The sequence below is a fragment of the Ixodes scapularis genome, unplaced genomic scaffold (genome assembly GCF_016920785.2).
Source record: "Ixodes scapularis isolate PalLabHiFi unplaced genomic scaffold, ASM1692078v2 PGA_scaffold12__126_contigs__length_90152505, whole genome shotgun sequence".
NCBI classification, from domain to species: domain Eukaryota; kingdom Metazoa; phylum Arthropoda; class Arachnida; order Ixodida; family Ixodidae; genus Ixodes; species Ixodes scapularis.
The window spans coordinates 63,355,584-63,368,437 of NW_024609838.1; positions in this window are offsets into that span (position 1 = coordinate 63,355,584).

The window sequence follows — 12,854 nt, forward strand, 5'->3', positions numbered from 1 at the left end:
CATAAGCTTTTACCCGTTAGCACAATTCTGCTAGCCAAATAAAATCGGCTTGTGTTTTCACATAACTGTTTTAAAAGCTAGTTCTGCTTCTGCGCACCAAATTGTTTTCTACTTTTTTTGGGTCAATGATGTGCCGAGGATGTATCATTTCTACTTTGAGGTTTAGCACTCCCTGAGCTTGACTTTGCAGACAGTCTTTGCTTTTTTACAGTGTTCCGTAATGCGCATCTAAAGATACTTGAAGCTAAGTACAAATGAAATTAGAGGTTAGGTACTTTAAGTAAAGTAGTAAGTACACCGGGTACAATGTATTTGAAAAAGTAAAGTACTACAAATACAATGTACTTCCAAAGTAAAGCACAAGTATTTTTAACAAAATCCTTCATGGTAACCTTTCATCAGACATGTACAAATCACACAAAAAAGGTAGTTACGTCACTGCGTATCGACGCCAAAAGTAATTGGAGTGGAGTAGAAATTACGCAATTGTAATAGTAATTGAGTAAACTACTAACTACTGTAAAAAAGTAGCGAGTTACTTTGAAGTTATTTTCGAAGTTACTTTTTTATATTTTTGTGGTAGCAAAATGAACAGGAGTTTTGATCCGTGAAAAACCCTGCGAGTCTAAAATAAATCCAGTCATTTTATAGCTTGCGTTTTAAGCAAAAAAGTTTATTCGCTCGCAGACGCAAATTGACTTTCAAAGTTCTCGATAGGAGTTTGCCCCTTTTCCTTCTAAAGACGTCCCCAGCCAAGCTAAAAAGGCGTTCCACCGACGCGCTGGATGGAACGGCGGCGTTGAATTTGAGAAACATACTGTGCAGGGTCGGGTAAGCGAGTGTCGCCATCTTAGGTGTCCATGACGAAACATGTGAGGTTTGCCTCGGCTAGAGGGTCCTTTATAACAAACTCTCCTTATTCTTTATTTTTTTCTTCGGCAAGTTGAGATTGCGTCGCTGAGCGAGTGCACATGAACGTCGAGGGTTCAAGTCTCGCGCCACAACGATGAGATCATCCGGACGACTGCACGTCTTGTAGTGCTACGCTACAGTCGCTACTGAAGAAAAAAAATGTTTTGGTTTAACAGAAGATGAAACGAAGTATACTTCGCCGCTGACGCCGGGTCCCACAAAAGGATCTCCCAAGGGTGAATGGCAATCCTCGCTGGCGTCTACGGTATCCTGACGCGCCTGACACACTTGACAAATAAATCGTTTTCAACAAAGAGGAGGATGCGTGGAAGGTCGGAACTTGGAAGGACGCGAAGGATTACGTGAACGAGCATCGTCACTCGTACAGTTGCAGCTGGAAGCGGGAACGTGCTCCCATGAACGGATTATCCGCGTCTGCGCTTGTGCGCGGTGGAGTCCGGCTTTGCAAGGGAGTATGCGCTGACGACGAGGCGACCATGGGAACAGGCGCCCAGCTGCGAGGTCATTGCAGTGGCGCCTCCCGTGGAACCTCCAAACCACTTGAGGAAGAACTCACTAAAGGCAGACTACATGAAAACAACGAATCCCGGAGAAAAGCTCACCGGAGAAAAGCTCACCGGAGATAAACTCACCGGAGAAAAGCTCACCGCAAAACTGGCGGATGCGGAGAAAAGCTCACCGGCCATTGAGCGTATGTGGAGGAAAGCTCACCGATTTTTTTTCTTCTTTTTATATAGAGGCTGCTAAATCACGCGTAAAATATGTCAATTTATTATCATTAAAAATCGCCGGCTTTGTAAAAAAAGAAAATGTCCTTTTTTGCAATGTTTGTTAAGCTTACCCTATTGGGTATATTGCTCCCAAATCAATAATTGCGGGTGAGTGTTTTCTGTGGCTTACTTTCTAAGCAACGAAAGCCTTGAAAACTTTGTGAACTTGAAGAACAGGAAAAAGTTCGGAAACGTAATAATGTCTGCCTAAAACCTAAAAATTCCAACTGTAAATGCCGAAAATTCGAAAGTGCATGTGCAACAACGCGGTGTCTGGAATTCTCTTTGAAGCTTTTGTTAACCTTTGAAAACAGGATAAAACGGTCAGTAGGATATCAAGGCTGCTTTCTTCCACAGACATGCACGTCTTCTAGCCGTTCATGCTGGTGTTTCCACACGTTGCCTTTGTGTGATAGTGCCCTTCTATGGCGAGCCACCCATGGCCTTCAGAGCTGCACACTGGCACCGTTGTTACTCGTGACCTGTATAAGAAGTGGTCCTCTGTAAGGTAGCGAATAGGGCGAGTTGGTAAAGGTCATGCCTGATGAAAACCGCTCAAACGACGACGACGGGGTGAAGACAGGAAACACGACAGGACGAAGCTGTTCTCGCAACTAAAGTTTTGTTAGTGAAATTAACAGAAAGAAAACAGGCGTAGCCGACACAGATTACATCAGCAAACACCTACTTATCTATTAGGCACTACACGATATTTGGAGCTGAAATGGTTTACACGCCGCTATTCATATTAGCTCGCAAAGAACGAACCTCTTTATCTGACAGAGCTACTGACGGCGCACCGTCAGCTGTCAATAAAGCATTGTCTTTTTTTAGCGGTGCACGTTGTTCTGATATTGTACCCCATGCGGCTTCATTAATATACAAAATGTGTGATTATGAATTTCTGAGGAATTATTAAATATGCCCAATGAACTTCAAAAGTATTACAAAAAAGAAAAAATATTTCTAGTGAAGTGACGAATGCGAATTGTGTTAAATTGCCACGTTTCACGTCAAATCCTCTAAGCTAAAAAAAAAAAAAAAAAAAAAAATCGGTGAGCTTTTTTTTGCATCCACTCAAAGGCCGGTGAGCTTTTCTCCGCATCTGCCGGTTCTGCGGTGAGCTTTTCTCCGGTGAGCTTTTCTCCGCCGCCCGAAAACAACAACAACCCTGGGGGTGTCCCCGTCTTTCACGGTTGCAGGTGGAGGCGCGGCGCCTGCGTGCGTTACCGGATTACGTCAGTAGGGAGTTTTCGTAGATCGTTTTCGCCGTCCCGCAAGGCCCTCCGCAACCCGCTGCGATAGCGGGAACTCCACAGTCAAGGCTATCGGCGCGCAGGCGCAGTAGCAACTTCTTCGTTGCGGAACGCTTAGCGGAGGTGCTTCGCGCCGTGACGATGCGCTGATCTACAGGCCGGTCGGCGCTCGCGTGATATTAGGGAGTTTTAGTAGACCGTGTTTCCCCTTCCGCTAGCCCTCCGCTACGAAGAAACCGCCACTGCGCCTGCGCGCCGATGGCCTTGGCTGTAGAGTTCCGGGTAGCGGCGGGGCTTAGCGGAGCAGGAAACACGGTAGATCTACTAAAACTCGCTATTGTTGAAAATTCTCGAGCGTGTATACTTACGTGTCGAAAGCCATAATGGAATTAAAGTGGACATTTGGCTATGAAAACAGATTTCTAGGAGTGCCCTCTCCTTTGCTGGTTCCACGCTGAGTGCGCGCAGTCCGTGCTTTTGGCCGCCCCGGCCGCCCAAATGCGTTTTTCTGATGCTTTTTTTTTTTTTTTTTTTAATAAACAATAGATTCTTGCTGATATTCTCTTTTATGATCTTCACTCTTGGCAACTCTTTAGTGTTCGAAGGAACGCCGTCAAATTTGATGATAATGCATGTGTAAGTATAACTGGAACCTCATAGTTGCGAGAATACTTTTCCTGGATTGTCTAAGACCTTTCCAGCGGCAGTCTCGAACGAAGCGAGCGGGCAAGAAATGCTGAGTCACTGAGCTGTGGACGCATGCGCAGCGTTCGATATACCGCAGAGCAGATCAACAGCGCATGCTTGGAAGGCGTTCCACTGCCCAGCAGACAAAGATGGCAGCGCGCAGGAGGTGATTTCTGCAAAAGTCTATTGTCTGCACCTTTCTGATAAGATGATCGGTTTCCATAAATTGCAGTTCCCCGCTTCGGGAGCTCGGCCAGCGGTGGTTCTCTGTCGGTCATCGAACCTCACACACATGAATGTCAAAGCTGTGATATACCGGGCATTTTATTATTCTGTGTTTTTTTTTTTTTTTTTTTTTAAAGAAATTATACTTTTGGTATTCCTGCGGGATACATTATCGGCTGCGGCGGACGTAAAGGAACGAGCGTAAATTGACAGTTAGTGGCCTAATAAACTAAAAGTTGTCATTTGCGAACGCTCGAGAGGGGGCGACCTCCTCTCCACCGCTCGCTCCGCTGAAGTGGAAAAGGGTGGGAGGAGCTTCCACTTCGTTCTTGACTTGTCACCGACTACAGCTGCAAATTCCACTTGTCATTGGTTCAGTCTACAGGGAGGGAGGAAGACGAAGTGTCTTTAAGAAGGTTGCACTTTTCTAGCCTCGTTCGGTTGAAACCGAATATTTATTGTTATCAGCTGCCTTAATAACCAGAATCGAATCAACATTGAAGAACGCTTATCCGGTCATCAACTGGCGGGTATCCCCGCACTGGGTCTTTCCCAGTGCAAGTGAATCGACCTCGCCATGTCCCTCAAGTCATCTTCACTGCATTCGAATCACAAGGCCACCACCGAAAGGTACAGTCTGCCTTCCTCCATATGCGGTGACTCAATATCCGCATCAGAAGCTGATAACAACAGCCTGACTGGAAATCCTGCTGTGGGTCCCACTCTAGAGGATCAGGGTGCTACCACATCCCAGCGGCGGGTGATAATTCCCCCTAATGACATGGAAATGTCCGACATCGATGACGAAGGCTGGACCCCAGCTAAGACATCAAAAAAGCGGAAAAAACCTAGCTCGAATTCAAGCAACAGCACGGGCACAATCCGCACAAGCACCCTAATGACAGAAGGTCTTACGGTTATCTTTGTACCAGCTGCCGAAGACACTCTTATTACGTCATTGAGCAGTCTAAAAGTATCCGACGCCCTAAACTTACTCTGCCCAGAGTGCATCATAGAAATAAAGTACAACAGACGGCTGAACCTCATAGCAGTCGATACAAGGAATGGACAGACGACGCGTGCTCTTCTAGACTGCAAGAAGCTATGTGGGATTCCAGTAAGAGCTTACGAACCACTTCCTCGGCATTACGCTGTAGGCGTAATCACAGAAGTGGACACCGCGCTGTCCGAAGCAGATGTCTGGGAGCATTTAAGATCGCCGGAAAATAGGGTAGCAAGACTTCGTCGACTTGGGCAGAGCTCAGCAATGAAGATCTCCTTCTGCGGTACAGCACTACCAAATTTTGTCTACCTTGGACTTGTGCGTCATCCCGTGACCCTGTTCAAAGAGCGCCCTATACAGTGCCGCAAATGCTGTCGCTACGGGCATCGCGAGGCATCCTGCAAAAACGCTCCTGTCTGCAACCGTTGCAGTGGCACTCATCCAGATACAGAATCCTGCACCGCACAAGAGAAGTGTGTAAACTGTGGTGAAGCCCATTCTGCCAAATCTCCATCTTGCCCAAAATGGAGGAAAGAAAGGAAAACTCGCAACTATGCTAGACATCACGCGGTCGACTTTCGCACCGCCATAGTCGCCTTACAAGAGCCGAACGCTCCGAACCCAACAAAGGGCAGCGATGAGTTTCCTCCACTTCCCCAGATGTCTGCGGCCGGGGAAACCGGGAAGCAGGGACAGAACCAAGACACATACGCTTCTATTTCAAAGGGACAGGGAAAAGGCAAGCCAAGGGCAGGCATTACCAACAATGGGCAGAATTCAGACGAAAGACCACAAGAAACCATTTCTGAGGCCACAGTGCCTAAAGGTGCCAACCACCAACGTTCTTCAGAGAGGTCCCGTCCACCACCACCAAGAACAACACCACCAAGCCAGGGTTGGATTCTTCTTCTTAAGGCAGCAATTAACATGGCTTGCACGCTGCTAGCAACAGTGAATTCGGAATGGTCACGTTGCATACTTACATTTCTTCAAATGATACTTCCACTTGTGAGATCACTGTGAAACCGGGAGGGAACCAGTGCAGCAATCAACTTACGCGCGTTCGTCACCAAAAACATTCATTCATACCTGAGAGGAATATAAATAACCTTCAAACTCGTTTCCCTGAGCTCTTACAGGCGAGACGGACTGCAGTGATACAAAAATCTAACATTTTTCCTCTAGAGGTACAGATATTTTCTTATTTTTTCTACTACAACAATGAAGCCCGACCCAAAGACCAATCTCGGGTATCAATTATTCTAAAAGAAAGCTTTAACTACCAATCCACAGACATCCACGATTGGGGACACTAGTAGAAGACCTACAGCCCGCCCCCAGCCTCTCACCTGTTCCGCCCTCCGGTGGAACTGTAACGGCTTGAGAACGAGACTCCCAGAGCTACGCGACCACCTTTTACACTACCCCTACGATGCTGTGGCCCTCCAAGAACCCAGAATGCCAGCCGGCAGCATACGCATTGCGGGTCACGTAGTTTACTGCAGCAGGCCTCTGGAGGCGGGCGTGACACCGCGAGCAGCCCTCCTAGTTCGACGAAACCTACGACAGATAGAGATAGACCTCAGCGATCTTTGCAGTGAAGGAGCAGATTTTGTGGCAGTAAAATTGGAATTTGGAGACCGTTACCTAACCATCGTCTCGGCATACGTGGCGCCTAATGTACCTTGGGACGTCCATGTACTCGCGGACATTCGCGCACGGGCCAAAGGAGAGGTTATAATTGCCGGCGACTTCAATGCCCATTCACAGTCCTGGGGGGACAGAAAGGACTCTCGGCGAGGTCGAGAGCTACAGGCAATGCTAGATAGGCTCGACCTCAGAAATATTACAAGTGGGAACCCGACATTTGTACGGCCTGGAGTGACGGGAAGCGTAATTGATCTGACTTTCACGACTTGGGCCCTACGTCTCAATGCAACTCCTCAGGCAGACAGCTGGGGAAGTGATCATCTACCCATTGTCATCGGAAGGCCGCCAAAAGCTCCTCTGAATAAGACTTGCCGCGTCGTCGACTGGGATCGCTTCCGTACCCTGCTCGAAGAAGCGCTGGAAGAAGGACGATCCTTCACCCCAGAAACGCTCTCCCGCGTCCTCCAAAAGGTCACCCACGAAGTCAGAGTGCCAGCAACACGTCCCAACCCCGACCTCAAATGGCTAGAACTGCGGGCAAAAAGACGTCGCGCTCAGCGACGGTCATGGGCCACTGGAGATCCGGCAGATGTACTGGCATACCGGCGACTGGATGCCAAGTTCAGGAGGCACGGTAAAAAACTAGCACGCCGACAATGGCGCCTCAAATGCACCACCTTAGACAAACCAGCCGGAGGAAGCCGGGCCTGGCGGATGGCGAGAACACTAGCAGGTCGCCCAATCCCCCAAAACCCTGTCCTTGGAATGGCCGTGGCAATGAACCTTCAACCAACAGAGATGGCCGAACTACTCGCGGATGCCTTTACTGAGGTGCCACCACTGCCAGCTGCCAGCCCGCCCCCCCAGGGTTGGAGCAAGTTCCGTCACCCAACAGCGACCCCCATGCAGCAGCCAGACGAAGACTTCACCCTGCACGAACTGCAGCACGTTCTCGATGCTCTCCCGAGACACCGTGCGGCCCCAGGCCCAGACGGAATCACCAACCAAGCATTGAGAAACGTTAACGAGTCGGCTGTCCCAGCAATGCTGACTCTAATCAATCATGTGTGGAGGGCCTCTAAAATACCAGAAGCGTGGAGAGAAGCAACCACGGTACCACTACTGAAACCCGGGAAACCCCAAGACCAACTAAGCTCCTATAGGCCCATCTCATTGACATCATGCCTTGGCAAAGTGATGGAACGAATGGTGCTACGTCGCCTAGTCTACCACCTTGAGGCGGCCGGGGCTCTGCCAGACTGCTTCTCGGGGTTCCGCCACCACAGGAGCACCGCGGACGCAATTGGTGACATCACCAGCTCGCTGGAGGAGGCCAAAGCACAAGGTTGGTCGGCGATGGCCGTATTCCTAGACGTCCGCAAAGCCTTCGACGCCCTCCCGCACCGAATCATCATCTCAGCCCTGCGTCGTTTCGGGGTATGTGGACGACCTCTTAATTACATTTGCGCATTCCTAACTGAACGCACCATGTGCGTAAAGGTCGGCGGAGCACTGAGCAAGCCCCGACGAGTCGACCATGGCGTTCCCCAAGGGAGCGTAGTCAGCCCGCTCCTGTTTGCACTGGCGATTGCCTCACTCCCAGCCGCAGCAAGAGTAGGCGAGGAACCAGCACTCCCGATAAGCATGGCTGTCTATGCGGACGACGTGGCGCTCTGGTCTACGGCCCCAGGCTACCGTAGGCAACGGATGGCACGCGCCCTCCAGAGAGCACTTACAAACACTGTGTACCACTTGCATCAACTGGGTCTGACAACATCGGCAGAAAAGACTGTTGCTCTATGCTACGCACCAAGGAGACCCTCAAAGTTCCAACCGACCCTGTTCATCGGAGATGTCCCGGTGAGAGTGGAGAAGACAGTCACGTACCTAGGACTCACCTTGGACTGGAGGCTATCCTGGGGCCCAGCAACGCAGGTGGTGCTCCAGAGGATGCGAACGCACACAAATATCCTCCGCGCGCTTGGTGGTACTACCTGGGGCACATCGCAACAAATGCTACTACAGCTATACAAGGGTCTCATTCTGGCTCGCCCACTCTACGCCTTACCGCTCATTCGACTGAGCGGCAATCAGATCGAGAACCTAGAGAGAGCGCAACGCGTAGCTCTACGAATTTGCATCGGAGTTCCCCGTTCGGCATCGTCACGACACACTCTTACCGAAGCAGGTATGAATACCGTTGAAAACCTTCTGCAAGAACGAGCGCTCGGACATCTCATCCGAATGAGCAACTGCGACTCTACCATCACGCTCTTGATAAGCATCGCCGAACGTACGGACTCGGAACTGGGAGCGCAGCTCTGCACTTTAGGCGACATCGCGGGTACACCAGGACCGCTAGCGCCCCTTCCAGCACTACACACAGATCCTCACCCTTTGAGGGTTAATATCAGCATACCAGGGCTGCGGACCAAGAAGAGCGCAGCAGTGGTAACCGCTCGGCAGCTGACGGAAAGTCACTTGGATGCGGAGTACGATGGGCGGACACGCGTTTTTACCGACGGGTCGGTAGACTCATCTGGAGGCACAGCAACAGCAGCGGCCTTCTTTGAGGCTGCAGCCGTAGGTATACACGAGCGCCTGTCCCATCAGGCATCCTCTACTACCGCAGAGCTGGCGGCCATACGACTTGCCCTCTGGGGAATTCGGACAGGCTGCGCACGGGGGCTCAGCTGGGTAGTCCTGAGCGACTCAAGATCGGCTCTCGGGCTACTATCGGAGCTAGAAAGGGCTACTCCTCTGGCGCGGTCAGTCGCACAAGATGCAGCCGAGCTCCGGGAGAAAGGCCACGAGATTATCTTCCAGTGGATCCCCAGTCATTGTGGTATCAGGGGAAACGAAGTCGCCGATTCCCTAGCAGCGCAGGCTCACAAAGACCCCGGATGTCCGCTCTCCACAGTTCCCCGTTTCTCAGACGCCAAGCTTCTGGTGAGACGAACCATCACACGACAGAACCCGGACCCGAGAGTGGCGGACGGCACGTTCTCAGCCCGTCTCCCACGAGGGTTGGATCGTCACACTGCTGCGGTGCTCCACCGTCTGCGGACCGGAAGCGCTTTCACACCAGCGTGGATAGGTCGCTTCAGGCCTGATCTCAACCCCAATTGCCAAACCTGCCAGGAAACTGCTGACGCCGAGCACCTCCTCCTACACTGCACCGACTACAATGACGAGCGTACTGCCCTCCATAACGCCTATTCCCGCCTCGGACTCTCCAGTGATAGCCTGGAGGACCTTCTACATCCGCGGGCAACGCGAGCTGTGACAGACATGGCACTAAAAAAACTAATAACTTACATGAAGGACACGGAACTCCTAGAAATTCTTTAGGAGACCACCTACAGTTCAACACACCAGAACAAGGCACGACTACCCAATCTACCGCTCCAGCTCATGATTACGAAATCTGCATTTCCGAGACACAGCTTGTTCAGCCAAGACAAGAAACGTCATTCCTTCAACCGAACGTTCGTGCCGATATTAGCCTTGAAGCACAGTTACCAGCCAATGCAGCTTTAAGATATTTAGCTATTCGCCCTAAGACGGCTCCACAACAAACTTCGACAGGCTTTGCGTTCTGAGGCTTGGGTCGTCCTATGACTCGACATGCCTGTGACGGCCAGGACATCCCCCTGCACCTGGCTACCCCCCCCCCCCCCCCCAAACCTAATCCTCTCTCTTTCTATCCTTTCTTTTTCACCCAATCCCCTTTCCTATCGACAGTGACATGTGCACACTAAGTGCACAAGCAACAGTCGATTTTTCCAAAAAAAGATATAATAAACATCGCTTTCACTCACTCCACTTGTCATTTTGGAGCAATAACGAGATAGAGCTGAGTCATGTATTGCGTTCTCTGAGATGGAGAACGCAATGCGCGCGGAGTTGCTCCACGTATACACCAGTCACCAGTGAAAACGACCTGTCCTCCGAGGAGGTCGAGCGAGACGCCGGCGGACATGGGGGTCGGCCACCTCACCGTCACCACCGTCTACCGTGCCTTCAAAAACACGGTGCGCAATGTGTTTCTGCAGTATAACAAAAAATTAAACAAATAAGGTACAAACTTTTATTGTTTTGCTAAGTGTGGTTCGCAGGGCTGAACAGAATACAAAAACGATACGCCGTGCTGGGATGACGTCGACTACAATGGTACACGATCATAACAGATCACAAATCCTGCCACAATTTTTTGCTACAGTGAAAAGAGCATATATATCTTTGTCCGCGATGCAGAACAGAGACATTATTTCCAAATTAGAGTTCGAAGTAAGCCTTCGATGCTAGCACTGACCAACTCACTTCACTCACAGGGTGAAAACGTGAAACTTCGTATCATTCGGACAGAGATCGAAAATTAACACGCACCGCTTCAACTTGGACACCTAAAAATAATGAACTTTAGTGGATCGCACGCAAAAGCTTCGCGTACGCGATAAAATTGCCGGTCAGAAGTACGGTTGCGCAACAAAAATCAGCATATGAGTTATCAGATTGTGAAGAAAAAGCAGGTGTGAGCGTGCCAAAAATATTCGACATTTATTGTTGTCAATATTTGTTTTTCTATCCACGTGCTTATGTCGCAGTGGAAAGCCGTAAAACTCCACATAAAATTATTTTGAGGAGTGTTTCCGACGGTGCTCGCTCGATCGTAAAATGCCGCTTTGTTGCTACTTTGGCTAACCAAAGAAGGAAGCCACGTTCACCTACAATGTCCTGTCCACAAGAAGGGAGGTCGGAATTTCCGCTACGTTACATGTATTGCCGTGAGTCGTGACTGCGTGACGGTATAGAGTTACTTCTCTTTTTTTTTATATATTCTTCTGCACGATATCGGGTATGAATTATTATCCTTCCCTGCACTCTCGCTGTGACGAACAGTCCGATAAACGAGTCACCCTATGACAAAGATGGAGGTCCCGAAAATCTCCTAAAATCGTGGTTTGTTCTCAGAGACACATCCGTGTGTAACGAAAACCGCGGCCCTTTCCACGAAGCTTATACGGACATTCTTGATAAATAGCGTTGACTTGATGTTGAACTTTGCATTTGCTTTGTAAACACAAGCATGACGTCACGTACGCATCCCACGCGACCCGACTAAAGACTGAACTCGTGTACCATGCGTGGACAATGGGGCATCCTTTTGACTTCCCGGCCGCGACGACCTTGGCGAGGGAGGACAGATGGGGGTCTCGAAAACTCCTAGAATCGTGGTTTGTTCGCAGGGAAACATTCGTATGTAACAAAAACCGCGGCCCTCTCCACGAAACTTACACGGGCATTCTTGTGTAACTACTGAAGATGCCTCCCGCGTGGGAGGCGAAACGTCTAATGAAATTGTTTTTTCCTGTTGTGTGAAGTCGGTGCTTTTATTTTAATTATGTTACCAGTCGGCCTGTGTGACCAGTGCTCATTTAAAGAATCGCCTTTGTCTTTCCTGAACCCTAACCAAAACACCCTCATAACATTTTTTTTACTGTTCGGCTACGTTGGCATAGCCTGTAATCGACATAATTTTTGCGAAAGCCTACTTTTATTTTATAATTATGTGTAACCCATTCTAGCAGAAGAAGTGACAAGTATAATAATTACATTATGATTTCATATCAAAATTTGACAAACCGGGAGATGCGAAATTCGGTGAAACAGCGTTTCAAAAAAAAAAAATATCCGGTGCCCGAAACTTGCTTATATGAAAATGTCTAACATGTGTTTGTGTTCTAACACAGAAGATGAGTGCAATGTGGCAACTGAATGGCCTCACAGACAATTGTTAACGAGTTGGAATTTTTGATGAATTACCCTTTGTCGAATCATCCTACTACCGATTGGCCTACTCAATCAATTGCCCGTCGACGAATATTGTTTTTGGTTGATTTGTTATCTGCCACAAGGAGAGAGTGTGGGGCTCGTCAAGCCGACATCTGCCAGCATTTTCATCATGCCTCCAGCGCCTGTACCGACTGACGCCGACAAGTTGGCCTAGAAATAAATACCCACGGACTATTCTATAGCCGCTAAATATCTCTACGCGAGCATGATTTGTTTTCAAAGGGGCGCCCGCCTGTCAGTGCTTCTTTGAATTATACATACGTCACGGTCAAAACGTTCCGCAGCTAATGAGTGAAGGCCGACCAACCTATTTTGTCCAATTGTCCGTGTATGGGAGATGAGAATGCCACTGCGTCAAAGACAAGCACATCGTTTACGTGTGCGAGCGCTGCTAAAAATAGAGACTACTATCGATGTTTTAGTATACATGGTTTCATTCTTAAGTCAGAGCGCAAACAAAGGTTGGATGTCTCG